The sequence below is a fragment of the Lutra lutra genome, chromosome 3 (assembly GCF_902655055.1).
Source record: "Lutra lutra chromosome 3, mLutLut1.2, whole genome shotgun sequence".
Classification (NCBI taxonomy): domain Eukaryota; kingdom Metazoa; phylum Chordata; class Mammalia; order Carnivora; family Mustelidae; genus Lutra; species Lutra lutra.
The window spans coordinates 120222931-120238552 of NC_062280.1; positions in this window are offsets into that span (position 1 = coordinate 120222931).

Sequence of the window (15622 nt, forward strand, 5' to 3'; positions counted from 1 at the left end):
AGCCTGATGAGACTTGGGTAAGTGGTCACCAGTGTCATCGCTGTATTTTGGCACAGTGGGACCACTAGCCTTGTGGCCAGGGGGAGGACTCAGAACTGGCAAGGAGATACCTGGCTATCTCGGAAGGGGCAGGGGAGTGCAGGCTACCAGGGAGCTTGGAGGTCAGGAGTGCTGCTTTTGGTGGTGATGGCCAAGCTATGTCCTAAAGGACATGGGAAACATGATTCAGACAGAAGGAGGACACTGGGTCCAAAGAACCTTGCAATCAGTGAAAACGGATTGGCTCGCAGAGTGGAGCACAAGGTCCTGAAGCACTAAAGGAGGCAGGCAGGAAGCAGTGCTGTCCCGAGGGGACCTAGCATCTCTATGTCAGGGAACAAAGAAACCTTGACTGGCTGCACTTGAATCCCAGACTTGTAGACCTTGCAAGTCATCTGTTCTTCCTTTCACAGATGGAAAAGGTTGGAGAGGTGGAGTGCCAAACCCAAGGCCACACAGCTGGTTAGGAGAAAGGCCAGCATTTGAACCTGGTTTTCTGCCTTCTAGCTTCCACCTTCTTCCTTAGATCATGGCTTTGTTTAGGTAATGAAATAATGTGGACCTACAAAGCACCTACCCCCTGCAAAGTAGCTGGCTGTTCCCTTTTGGACAAAGAAGGAAAGAATCCAGGCTGAGGGATAAATTCTTCAGCACTGTCATTGCACATAGTGACTAAGGCTGTTACTTTATATCCAACCTTCTTGTAAGGTCAGGGAATGACAACACATTATTCACTCTTTGATGTTTGCTAAGCAAATATAAAGTTTGTATGTTGGCAGGCACCCAGTTTTCAGTTTGAGAACTTTCCAGTTGCTGTCTCTGGAGTTGCGGATGAGGTTAAGAGATAGATGGGATATGCAGAATGAACTGCTTTTTAATTGCATTGAAAAATGCTTTTGTTCTAATGTGTATTGGTTAATGCCTTCCACTGCATTTGTAAAGAGGATGTAAACATAAGTCCCGATAATAGAGCAGTCTTTAAAATAGGTGTTTATTCTTGGTTTGAAGTATTTATTTCTAGCAGATTGAGTTGCATTGTATCAAAAGATTTGTCTACTTGTTGTTTTGTTAGTTTGTATTCTTTTTTTTTCTTCTTATTTTCTACTTCACAGTGGAATTTTGAATTGATCTAAACCTGAGAATTTACTAAACATGAAGCTAAGGAGAAATTTTGCCTGGCACTACAATCCTTTAAGGGGGCAAGGAGAAAGGAAGTGAAGAGAAAGGGCTTCTTAGGTTTCTTAGGCTGTGACTCAGCCGAGAGAATGAGTGAATTACTCAATTTCCCTTTGCCTATAAGTTTTCTCATTTGTGAAACAATTTTAATAATACCTGGGACTGTTGCCTGTGAAATAATTTTATCTGCTCAGGAAAAAAAATGAGCTATCAAAGTATGATATATGATTAGGTAGTACATAGCTTTTGATTTACATTGGTATGCCAAGTTTAGCAATATGTTTTTGGCCAGCTTTCTGAAAGAAATAATTTGATTTTTATAATTACTTGGGCTTACCAGCCCACGATGACCACAATGGCTACGTGATTCAAAAGAACACAAATTCTTCTCTAGGCTCTTATTGTTCTAGGCAACTAAATATGTAGATTATTGTGTTCAGCTTCACTTTTTTTTTTTTCCTGGTCTTGTCTCATCAGATACGCATTCCAAGAAATTACCTTAAGATTTGTTTCACCATTAAAGTGACATTCCCAGCTGTGCTCCAATCAACTGGATAAAAGCAGAGAACCCATCAGAAGTTGTTCCTGGTTGACTATCACCTTTCAAAGTATGTGTTTGTGGGGAAAAAGCCCTCATCCCTCTCCGACTATTGTTAAAAATAAGTAATGATGTATTATAAGATGCTTTTCATGCCAGAGGGTTCCGAAACATTTTGCAATTGCACATATAAACAGGAATTACTTCACCAGCCACTGAAACGTGGCCACCTCTTGGACAAAATGTGGCAGCTGTTTAATAATGCATAGCAACATTCCAAAACAGTCGAAGCCTGGAAGTGAGGGGCAAACTTGTGTCCAACTATAATCACCTGGGAGATTTCCTGGGCTGAGTTGTATTGGGATGGGAAGGATCTTTTGTAACCACAAGAGGCCAGGACATTAGTCTTATGTCTCCCTAGGAAATTCAGCCCCATTCTGTTTAGTGCTGGCTCATGGTCACCTGTTAATCATCCAGATCCCAGACCACAAAATGATGGACGTTCCTCTGAAGTGTGGCCAGTTTTCCACACTGGCTGATGGAGGAGGCTGGGCGGTATAGAGAGGTGGCCTTGGATGAAGATCCTGGTGACCCAGCCCCTGCAACAATATTTGGAACTCTTAATGGCCCAGGGTGATAGAAGAGAAAGTTTTGTCCAGTTCTTCCTGGTCACTATAAAATACGTTCTCTGACTGAAGAGGCATTTACTGCAAACTGGTCGACTTTGAGTCTATACTGTGTCACAGCTTTGAGACTACCCAAACATGCCACAGTATGGCAAAAAAGACCCAGAAGAGTCTCTTTTTTTAGACTACTGTTTCATTGGCAAAAATAGCTTCTCCTTTAGGCAGAAGAAGAACTCAATTTACAAGTAGATGAATCTTGTCTGGATTATTTTAATTTAGGGAAAAGCCATACTCATGACCACTTGTATCCCCTCATGCCTTCTGTTTTCCCAGTTTAGTGTAATTACTTTTATGGCTAAAAGAGTGGAGTGAACCCAGCCAAGCAAAACCTATGAGAGGCAGTGAGGGCAGTCTCACGGGCAATTATAGCTGTACACATATCCATGAGAAAAGAAGAGATCTCAAATGAATAACCTAATGATCAGGTTATTAGTTGATGCTTTGGAAAGATCAATAAAGTTGAGAAACTTTAGCTAGATGTGTAAAAAGAAGGTGGCAATCATGAGTGGCAGAGACTTGTTTTATTCCTGGGGGCTTGATTGTACCAGGCTGGTGTCTTGGCTCATCTCAAAGTGAGTACCTCTATAGGACCCTCATAGAAGATGGAAAGTGGTGGAGGAGGGTCCAAGGTCATTCTCGTGAAGCTGTGTGACACAGGTCAGATAAAACAGTATATTTTCCACACCCTAGTTATTCTTCTGTGAACAAGAAAAGGGGATCATAAACATCGAAGGCGATCTTAAGGTGGAAGAGAGAAGTCTAGGGCTAGGCTGGAGGGTGGAGGATTTGGTAAAATCAGGAGCAACCAGTGGTGGTAGGATGACCTTTAGAAAATGATTGTCTCACCAAATTCTTGGCTCTCAGCTCTTGCTGGTGAATCCATCCCTTTTCTTGCCCTGAATCACTCCCTGGGACCAGCAGTCTTGTCTTCTCAAAATGCAGGAGTCAGGGCTGTTGTTCCAATTCACCATATCCTGGTAACACTTCTGATTCTCCATGGAAAATTCCACTTTCCTAACTAGGTCCAAATTAAATATTGACTTTACTAATTTTAAGTCATTTTGCCCATAGACAAATGTGCTTTCCTAAGGATATTTTGAAGAAATGTTTGAGCAATCACAAAGATGCCACTCCTACTACATGACAATTCATGAACACGAGCAAAAGATACATGCCTGCAGTAACCTTCCCTGGGTGGATGGACAAAGTCCTGGGCCCCAGAAACACCATCCCTGACCAACCCTCAACAAACAAAATGCTGGGCCTTTATGGGTGTGTCAAACTGTGTCTGTTTTGTTAAAGTGATCCTCTTTCTCTCACCTGCAACATAGGATCCTTCTTCAAGTTCTGATGCTTTGTATCATCCTCCTTAGCCCTGCTTGGGAAGCACAACATTTCTCCCTGAGCCATCAATAGAGACCCCTGGTTTCTTCCTTATCCCATCCACACCCCATCCGTTTTCTATAGTGCTAGTGACTTATTTCTGCAGATGCAGCATTGTGGTACAGTTCCAGAAGGGCTCCCTGCCGACCAGAGAGTAGACACCACAAGCCAGCGTCTGCCATTTGAGAAGCATCCTGGGGAGGACCTACCTTTCTAGATCGACGTCCTGATTATCAGCCCCCTCCCCAACACCATGTGCTCAAACCACGCAAGGCTCGTGGTTTCCTGAACTTGCAAAATTTTCCTTCTATGCTTCCAAGCCTTTGCACGATCACTGCTCTGATAGATGTCTTGACTACAGTTTCATGAGGGACCCTGAGCCAGAACCACCTGGCTAAGCTGTTTCCAGGTTCCTGGCCACAGCTCTGGGATAAATGAATGTCATTTTTAAGCTGCTACTTGGGGGAAATTTGTTATAGGGCAATGGATTTCTCTCTGGCTTGCTACTGTCATTAGATCAGTAGAAGAATACAAGCAACCTACCATTGTGTTGCTCAGAGGAGGCAAGCCCATGAGCCCAACAGCCATGACAGAACGGCCCTCAACACACTTGACACCGTGAGCTTTGTGTCAGCATCCTTCAAACCAGTGTCTACACGTCTTCAACAAATGGATACTTAGAGGCATTGTTGTGCTCTCATCAAGTTTAGGAGGGACAGCGTGCAAATGAAAAGAGACAGGACCTGCAACAAATGTGACATGAGGTGGAGAAAGCAGAAACAGCTGAGGGCCTTGCTGAGCTAAATGCATCTGTAGTCTCTGAGCTGGCCTTTCTGCTTCTCTCTGTCAGAAAGGGACAGCAGCACAGAGAGGACAATGGATATTTTAAGAAGAGGATGGCTATTCTGCAAGTCCTCACAAAAAGTAGAATGTGTTCATGTTCCTGTGATTTGTGTGGTAGCCATCAACCAAGAGGTCAGGACCCTGTGAGGTCGGATGGGAGCCATGGCTTAGGTTTTCTGCCTGTTGCCTTGCCGTTGCTCCACATCAGTTGTAGCTGTCTGTAAGGCCATTTCAGGAGGAACAATGGAGAAAGGCAGCAAAATCTCCTGGTGTATAACCTCTTCTCTGTGATCTGCAAGCCCACAGCCTTGCATGGGAATGTGGCCCCAGGTATACTGTGTCCCCTTTCTTCTCTCTCTGCTCCCTTTCTCCTGCCACCATGACCAGGGTCCCCCAGGTCTGACAGTTACTGGGGATCTGCTCTGTATGTTTTCACTGTTCACACCTTTCCTGAGCAATGAAAACTTGTGTATCTTTATACATCCTCCCTTACACCCTACTCAGTGTGTTTTCTCACCTGGGAGCATTATTACTGTAAGCCTATCCCCATGGAATGAAAAGATTCTCAGACATCTGGGTGGCTCAGTTAGGTAAGCATCTGCCTTCAGCTCAGGTCAAGATCTTGGGGTCCTAGGATCGAGCTCCGCATTGGGCTCCCTGCTTAGCAAAGAGACTGATTTTCCTTCTCCTCCTCACTTGTGCTCTTTCCCACTGTCTCTGTCTCTCTCTCTCAAATAAATGAATAAAATCCTAAAAAAAAAAAAAGATTCTCTACGGTGTGTAAGGAAATCTGGATTTTATTCTGGGGATGATGGGAAGACCTTGGCAGATGGCATATTAGGGATATTGCTCTGGTATGTTAGTGGGGTGAGGACTGGAGGGGGTTGAGACTGGAATTTGCGGGGGCCAATGAGGAAGTGGGAAAAAGTAATTCCAAGGAGACATGCTGGGTCTGATCTAAAGCATTGGCTAGAAGCGGTGGTACCTGGTAGCTGCCTACTCTTCCCTTGCAGTGTGACTGAAGTTGATGTGATTGGGACATTCCTCTGTGACTAATTTGGTCATCTTTTGTGAACTACATGCCACATTGCAGATGCTGCATGGGGAATGGGGTGTGAAAGGTGAGCAGGCCCTGGTTCTGCCCTCAAGGGGCTCATGGTGACTTGCTGTGAGACATTCCTGCCAGGGTGGGCAAAGCAAGCTTTCTTGAATGGTAATTATGCATTTCATGCAAGCTTAGTAAGATAGTAGACACATGAGGTAAAAGCAGGATAATTACTTAAAATTGAGACAAGACATTTCTTTGTATCCTGTAGGTATTAACATTTAGTGACCCAGACAGCATCTTTTAAGACCTTCTCTCGGAGTCATTTATAATATACTAAGCTTAGTCGAGGCAAAAAAACAACAAAAAAAGTCACAATAGTATTATCTTCTGTTCAACCAATCCACCTCGATGGTCTCTTCCAGAAATCATTTTTTCCACACTTAGTGCAAGAACAGTAAGTACGTGTGCAGTATTTTTAATATTCAGGATAGTTTATACTTATTAATTACTAAAACCAACAACAACAACAAAACCCCCAAAACAAAAACAAAACCCAGTGAACTTAGGTATTTTATTCTCCAGCAATCATTCATTTTACCAAAGGAAAAAAAAATAATTTGTTTTGTTTCTTGGATAGGAGCACTTGATCTCTTTTTCTGTGAGTTTTATAGGATTTCCCTTTTTCAGCTTCATCGTGTCTGCATATACCATCTTTCTGGGGTGGCTTGGCTGCGAAGGGGCACTGAGGGAGCTGCTGGCATGGCTGTCATGGGTGACAACGTTTGTGGCAATGAAGAACTCTCTCTTGACCTGGGCCAGGAGGGAAACCTGTGTGTGCTGTCTGGGCACCCTGGGCCTGCTTGTCCCAGCTCTCCAGGCCTGGCTGGCTCCTGAGAGCTGTGTCTCCGAGGGGCAGGAGCTGGGAAGGGCTCTCAGCCATGACTCAGCACCTCTCACAGACCCACCCCCTGCCACAGACCCAGCTCCCTAATGGGTTGACTGACTGACTAAATAAAAAACATGAAACACTTTCTCTTTCTCTGTTCCTCTCACAGGAGAGGCATGTGGGGGTGGGTGTGCTAAAAATTGTTGTTTTTATAATGGTAGGCGTGGCCATAATGATGACAGTAGATTTTAGTACTGATAGCAGGGAAAGTGAGAGAACCAAGGGATTTTATCAAACCTCTGGTCTGTAGTTCTGCTTACTAGTGTACACAGCTGCTCCTGCATGAGCACTAAAGGAGCCTTGGAAGCTGACTTCTGGCCACTTTTCCAAGCTTAGCTTCCGTTAACTTTCTACAAGAGCCTTCCTTGCCCACTTAGCTTCGCCTTCCACATCCACATCTTTTGGCCACGTCACTCCTCAGCCTCAGAAGGCTCTTTCCCTTCTCTCCTCATTGTTTAGAATCCTTCTACCACCTCATGGACTCCGAGGGTTATCACAGTGAATTCCAACAAAGTGTTTAGCATGAGACTTGGCCTATAGTGTAAGACTTGACTCTCACTGGGCCCAGCAGTTAAGGGTAGTCAGGGAAAAGGCCCAGTCAGCAGGAATTCACACAGAATAATAAGCTGCTCCAAAAAAAAGTGCATTCTTACCCTTCTGCACTCAGAATCATTTCTGTTGTTCTACATCAGTAAGGTCTAAAGATGACTGACAAAACTGAAGTTGTTCCTTAGATGGATGAAATGTACTTTGTGGATTCCTGTGTTTTCTTTCTTTCTTTTTTTTTTTTTTTTGTAAGTAATTTTTATTTTTTGAAAATTGTCCAGTCTTCAGAAACATTTTTCTTCATTGTGTTTCTGTTAGGTTTGAATTAGTGTATGTCCTCACTCACTGTAAATCCCTTGATGCTTTCAGGTTCTGAGGACTTGAGAACCAGACTCTAATTACCTTCCTGAGATCGCACTCTAAATGTGGGTTCTTGGAATTCTGTCTTTTTGAAGCTTAAAACTGAGGATCTCCAATGACAGGAAACATAATAATTTTAAATACTCTCTCACTGTGTTTTTATAGATTTAGATACCTTATGTAAATTGTAAGTTATTTTGATAGGTATCTATACAGATTCTTTAACATTCAGGTCATGAGCCTAAATGCCATAGAGGTGGCTGCTTTTCTTCATTTTATGGGTTGGGGGGGGATAGTTTGAGGTAAGAAAAGTGGTGAATTCAAAGAAGTTGCAGGTGATGAAACTTCTTAAATTTGAGAAGGGACTGAGTGAGCCAGGTTTAACAAAGCCAGACTTGTTCTACAAAGGAAAAAATGTCTATAGAAATGACAGAGAAACCAATAGGTAAGTTCTGGAAAGATAGGGGAAGATGCCCTGGTACTAATATTTTTCTTCTTTTTTTTTTCTTTCCTTGGTTAAGTGAAGGGAGGGGAAGCAAAGGCCAAAATGACTTGCTTCCTTAGAAACACTGCTCATCCATCCACCTGACATCATGAGATGAAATCTCCCTGCCTGTTTTTGGGGTGGTAATTCAACCCCTAGTGTGAGAACCGAAACCCTCATCCACTTTCTGAGGTCACCAAGAACTATTGTGCAACTCACTTGCTCTCCCGCCATTTTCAAGTAGTTGTTTGTCTTTCTAACAATAACCTCCATAAATCAGTCATAGCGCTGGGGTGTCCTCGGGCGGGCATCAGAATTAAGTGTGAGCTTTCCCATCTTTGAGAATCAATCAAAATCACCCAGGAGGATCAGGTGGCAAGATGATAAAATCACAGTCAAAGGGGTGGGGTGAACAAACATTCTGAGGCTGGGTGAGGCCCCTGGTTCCCCTTTGTGAATGTCCTTTCTCTACAGAAGCTGGGGGTTTGTTTTCACTTCCTATTTTTCTAGTAGGTTGTCATTCTGTGCGTGTGAGTGTTGACCTTCCCCAGTGTCATCTCCAAACCACCTCTGCATCAGGACACCAGCGACAGTTTTGGCTTTAGAAGAAGGATGCTGTCGGGCTTTCTGCTCAGTGGAGAGCCTGCTTCCTCCTCTATCTCTGCCTGCCTCTCTGCTTACTTGTGATCTCTGTCTGTCAAATAAATAAATAAAATATAAAAAAAAAAAAAAAGAAGAAGGATGCTGACTGTGATTTGTTTGTTGGTTAGGTTAAGAGTCATCTTACTTTCCTGAGACAGTGACAGTGGATGAAAGGTGGAAAACTTAGTTCAACAACTGGAGCTGTGTTTCTTACAGGTGGGAGAGGGTGTTTGAATAAGATGTCTGAAAGAGATATATTTTCCTCAAGTAAATGAATTGATATTTTTGGCTGATTCCTTTGGGGTCACGGAGATAAACTCAGGTTGCCCCTTCTTTATCTGAATAGATCTACCGGTGTCTGTCGATATGAGAGATGAGCCATGGTCACTAATCTGGTCTCACTTTACATTCATTTTTTGGGTGGTATTCCTTTCCTATTTCTGTCAGTGAAAAAAATGTTTCTGTGGAGAGATGTATAAGAAAGTGTTGTTATGACTAATTTTCTTTTATTTCTGGTTCTACATTATGGAGAGATATGATGTTTTTAGTCTATGTTAAACTTTTCCCTTGAGGTTTTCTTATTTGGGCATTTACTCATTTGGAAACTGTTAGTGTAAAATACAGGGAATTTGGAATCAAATCTGCTTCTCTCGTTATTAAAAGGGCAGGTTGGCTAGCCTTTTTGATGCTCAGTTTCCTTCATCAATGAAGTGGGAAGAATAATATCGACAGGGTAAGATCTTTATGGGTTTAAAGACAGTGTGTGTATAGCCCTTGGAACAGTGTCTGATGGACTGTGGGCATTTGGTGAGTAGAGCAGTCAGATTAATGCTCTGATGCTTATAGAGCACTGGCAACACTAGACACTACTGCACTGACTTTGTTACCACAGTAGTAATGCTACTGGTGATATGCATACCTTTTTCTTTGTCCTTCACCATCACTCATTTGACTATTTTTACAAAAGGGAACAAAAGGGAGACACTGAGCTCTCCCTGTTTTTAAAGTGTAAACTGAGAGTGCTGTGATTTTTAACATAGTTGAGGTGTTTTGTAAATGGAATACTTAAAGATTCCTTATGATTTGGGCCATGGAAATTCAATAATTTGTGATTGCCTACAAGACAGTGTGCTGTAATGCCCTTATTCAAATAGATTTAAAAGCTATTCCCTCTCTGACAGAGGTGAATCATTTGCAATGGCAATTATTATTGCTTCCAAAGAAATGACTATATTGTTGCTGAAAATAATCAGGCTACATTTCTCGGTAAGTTGGTAAACAATGAAGGTCACCAGAAAATGTTAACAATGATGAGCTTTCGACACCCACATCATTTTAATGTCTGACATTTTCTTTCTGGTGACTTCACTGGCAATCTTTGTATCAGTGACATTTAACTTCTGTACCTCGTAGAGTAAGCTTTCCCAGCTAGGTCTTTCATATCAGGCCCAGTACATACTGATCACATAAAAGAAATCAGAATACCAGTTCCCTTATTCTCATTTTGATGGCATAATAGTAAAAAATGGCTGAGATCATGGGTTATAGGTGAGGGTGAGCAATTAAATTAGTGCACTCTTGAGAACTGGGTCTTCTCTTTGATTGGGTCTTCTCAGATGAGAGACATTTGTTCAGAATAGGAGACATTTGGCCTCTATCTAATCCTGGGAAATGGACGAGGATTTGAGTGGGAATAGGACATAATGGGGAGCAGAAGCAGATGCCCACCAGGCTTGGAAGGCTCCAGAAAGGTAGGGTGGGAGTGGGAACAAGTACTCTAAATAAGCTAATTCTGAAAAGGGACAGGGAGTTCCTACAAAGATTCCAGTGTGCAGTTACAAAGAGAATCGCCAACTGATTATAAGGCAGTACACTCACATTAGAAATTGGACACAGTTAGGCTCTTTGGTGACAGAAAAGGGCTGCTGGCAGGGGTGGGGGTAACAGCACAGGAACTACACCCCTCCTGTACCATTTCCAACACTGCCTCCTCCAGTGCAATGTGGCAAGCTTTGGAGCACACGTTTATTATGGGAACAGTTCAGGGATGAAATGATACCAAAAGTAGCCCAAGTTCCAGTTGAACAAAGAATGCAGTATTAAAATCTTTTTTAAAGAATTCTTTCTAGATCATTTGAAATAAAATTCCTGGGGCTTCTAGGTTTCCAGAGTTAATATATTAAGAGTCTTTCTAGTTCTCTAGTTTCAATAAATTATTTAATATCAAAATTCTAAAATTTTTGTATATTTTTAAAGATTGGAGGGTCTCTCTCTCTCTCTATCTTTATCTCTGTTTCACCTTGAAGATTGATATGTCCCTCATCTGTGCAGAATAAATTATGTGACAGTATCTAGAAGTGGTCATTCAGGTTAAACAGTGCTTTAAGAACAGGGAGTTGAACAAACTAGCTTCTCTCTTAACAGCTTTTCAAGGGTGTGTGGTTCCAGGTATAAAGGTGTGTGGCTAGTGAGTTGCTGGGGATTGAAGCTATGGATGCTTCTCTGAAAATGTCATCCCTGGTGGACTATAGGACCTCAACATTATCAGCTCAGATGGCTTCTTTGTGACAAATCTGAAATGTGTTTTGGGATGTGGGTGTGTGTCAGAGTTGAGCTCTTACTAGAGCAGATCTCATCAAAATTTCCCCTGTATTTGGAAGTAACTGATAGCATAATTCCATCCTAATTGACAGCATCCAAACAAAGACCACATACAATAGTGACTGAATCAACTCCCACCCTTAGTATTCCAGATGGTTCCTGTAGCTCAGGCTCACTTCTCACTTACGTGCATTAGTGATGGGCAAGTACAAAGAAAGCGTTGTGTGCTTGATGTATCATAAACAGAGGACTTCTTAAAGGAATCATTTTCCTAGTAAAGGAACAAAGAAAAAAGTTTCAATTCTGTTTCCTTCCCCTAAATTACAGAATAGTGAATTGGAAATGGTCCTAGGCCTATAATCAGAAGCGCTAGACCTGAGTCTCAGTTTTGCGAGGCAATAGGAAGTGACCTCTTGGGGCCCACAGCATATTGCTTAACCTGCTAGACCCAGGGTGCATCCAGGGTGACTCCTGGCATGGTGCAAGCACTTTTGCAAACATTATGTCATTTAGTGCTAAAGCCACCAACTCCTTAGTTCCTTCTGCATAAACTAGACTGATGAAGACCAACTCAGTTAAGTTGTAAAACAGATTTTACAAAAGACTAAAATAAGTAATGCTCTTTTGAGTGACTTCTATATACACTTAACATATATGATGTATGTCAAGCACTTTCCAGCTATTATCCTATTTAATCTTTAGAGTAACACCACAAGGTGGGAATTGATTGAGATGATAAACCTCAGGTCACAGAGCTAGTATGTGATGGCAAATCCCGAGCTATACTCTGTCATCTTTTACCAGATCTGTATTTAGCTTCTTGGAACTCTCTTGGAGGACATTTTTTTTCCCTTAAGTGATAAAGTAATAGCACAGTGAGTAATGAAGATATTAACATTTCTAATCATTCTTCAGGCTTGATACTTCTATAAATATTTCACGATTTTCTTTTTATGTGTACCACAGAAGCCTCACATAAACCTAAAATATTCTTCTGGAGACCGGATTTGCTTCTTACCTACAAGATACCTTGTTTCTTCATCCACTGTCTCCTCCGTTTCCAACCCTGCTCCCTAAAGCCCTGTGGGTCACTGATAACTAGCTCCAGAATTTTCTCTTCTCTCGAACCCTACCACCAAAAGGATAAACTGATGAAACTCTTGGAGTCCATGTGTATGTGTGTCTCCTAAGTGAGGGCATGTTTCAGACTTTGAAAAAATTCTATTCACTCAGCTACAATCTCATCGGATGTTCTGTTTTGATTTTCTGTTGCTGCTATGCTGTTACTTGCCCTCCAAAGATTGAGGATAGGAAAGAGAAAGATTCAAGAGTCTGCTTTACTTAAGTGTCTGGACTGTTTTGGCAGACGATAACCCACAAGTCCAAAAATGTGTGTGGACCTCTTGAAACAATGCATAACTTTGCCACAATCTCATTGAATCTCTTGTGCCACAGAAAGAACATGTTCTCCAGAATATCTCTTATTGGAGATTGAGAGAAAAGACATAATCCGACATGGCTAAAGTTTTAGGCAGACAACAATGTAGGAGAAGGTTATTGAATAAGTGACTAAGTTACAAAAACTCAATAAAGTGATACCCTTTATGTTCTTAGTCATAAACAGTGTTTTTTCCTTTGTTGCTTACACTGACTGCTTAAGTAGCTTTCCAAACTCCAATTCCTATTGTGACCCAAAGGAATTGTCTGATTTCTTTTCTCCCTTCCTATAGTGCATCAAGATCCAGCTTAGATGTTTCTTCTCAGAGAGCTTTCTCCTATGAAGAGAAGGTGTTTCTTCTGGAAGGAAGAGCAGAAGGCAGGGTCTTCAATGGTAGAGGGAAAGTATAATGAGAGGAAACCAAAGGATAGCACATCTCCTCAGGTGCTTGAAGTTGAGTGGTGATGGGGGCCAGCTCTGGGGCCTGCTGAGGTGTGGTCAGGGCTCCCCAGTACTGAGAGCAGAAGAATCCAGTTGTGGAGGAGAATAGTGGCCCTGGTTTCCAAGAGCAGGATTGGAACCCAAGACTTACCATGAGTTCATTAAGCATGGAGAGTCCAAGCTGGGACAAGAGACCTTGAAGACCAGTAGATATCATTAATATATTCCTGAGGACCAACACAACGTCAGAGGGAACCAGTCCTCCCAACCTGAAGATTTGCCAGTCATTTCTCATTCCTTACACCTGGGTACCATCTTAGGGTGTTGAGTAGGAGGGAGTAGCTGATAGGAATGCAGCCATTTTAATCTGAAAGAAGCTGGGTATTGCTTGAAAAAGAATGTTGCAATGATCTGATTCAATGCCAGGCTAATAACAATGCTTCATATTTTCAGGCACAGTTAAGTTTAAATGCACTGTGAGTGAAATGTTGCAACTTCATCACAACTGTTGCTCCCAGATAATGAGTTCACAGATGGCATATCATCAGAGAAGAGGCTGTGTCCCCTTTAGGTCCATCCAAATCACACCTTGGGACAGTCTTCTTTGATATCTGTCCCTATGTGATCTAGACCCTGTGGTCTGTTTAAAGCTTCCATTGATATTAAAATGTCACATGCTAAATGAATCGGCATCTCAGAAATATTTTGGATAAACCAGAGGTCTAACTCAGAAAACTTTCTGAGTAGTCAGTAAATCCCATTTGGTACACTAAATGTTTTTCTGCAAATCCTCACATCCTTTCCTATGGCATATTTAGCTCCTTCCTTTGTTTCTCTCTCACTTGGTCCCCACCAGTAATCATCTCAGACTTTATATGGAATGTCCTGCTTTTCCAGTGTCAACTTCTTTTTGGAGGCTCTGAAATGAGAATGACTCACTGACACGAACATGTCTCAAACACTGATATTATGGCCTTCGCCACCTTCCGACGAGCTCCTACCCCATGCCTTCAGTGGCTGTGCTGTCACTGTCTGACCCTGATACAAAGTTCAGCTCCTCTGTGCTCTGGTGTCAGGCTGCACCAAACAACTGAAATTAGAGAGAAGTTCCACTTGCTCCCATTTGGCCCAGAGTATGGATGAGATCTACAGATTTGGGCTCAGAACTAGAAAAGGTCTGAGCTGGTCAGCTGGGAAGAAAGGCCTGGGGCATGGCCCTCTGTCTTACTCCATCCCATTATGTACAGTCTCTGATATCACAGCATGTAGACAGCAATAAACCATTGCCACACATGCCGTTAGTAGCTCTTAATAGACATTCTGGGAAATATTGTTCAAGAAACACTGTTGTACTATGAATTATTTTACACAGGTAACTTGTAGGGCCAAAGTTTTTTTTTTTTTATTATTTTTTTAATGTCATAAAATTTCCATGACTTCAGCACCTGGGAAAGCCATAGAGGCCAACTGGGCATCCCATTAGACAGTCCTAAAGGAGAGCAGATGGAAATTCTGAGAGTCAAGTAAGAACAGATGGGAGCTCTGCAGGTGAAACTTGAACTTGAATATTCCAAAGTTCACGTTGCTGAACATAAAACCCCATTAAGCATGTTCCAAGAAAGAGTTAAACTGACAGGCTGACCTCCCCCGCTTATGAATTTCCAGTGTACTTAGCTGTCCACGTTTTCTGCAGCAGGGGTTAAATAAGCACTTCCTTCCATGCTGCCTGCTCATTTGCAAATGGCCAATTTGTAAGCTGTGCTTTCTCTTACCTGGGACTGAATGAAGGTGGCAATGCTATAAACAGGGAGAAAGGATTTGGCCTCTTTTTCTTTTTTAGCCAGTTGTTTGCCTCTCCCCTATAATTTTTCCCTTCTCCATTTAGACAGTGGTGCACCCACGGAAGCCATGCTGGCCAGCAAGCTGACCCATACACTGGCCAGTCAAAAGCCTTCTGGTGTTTGGAAAAGATGTCACTTCATCCCACAAATGTCCTCTTATGTGAAAGAGGCCAAGCTGTCTGACACAGCCATAATGGGAGCAAGACGGGACTGGCATACGGTGTGCTATTAACTGGGGCTGGATGACTCCACCACCTGCTGTTTCTTCAGATGGTAGAGAACTCTGCAAGGCACAGGACACAACTCGGTGCTAAATTCATCCAAGTCTTTTGTGAGGCACCCGAGCAACCCAAAGGAAAGCTTTTCCTCTGATGAAGGAGGTGGCTCCATAGTTTGGTGACTTGCCTTTTCATGTCAAACTAAAAGAGAGAACCCGTGGAGAGCAGGGGGTCATAGCCTTTAACAGATGCCATTGTGCTGTGGTGGGTCTCCTCTGTTGATGGGCCCAGCACTGGCTGTGTGGGATTCAACACCAGACTTTCCTAGGGGAAAGATGATATACATTGGGTTTTGTTGTTGTTGTTGTTGTTGTTTGAGATTAAAATAATCA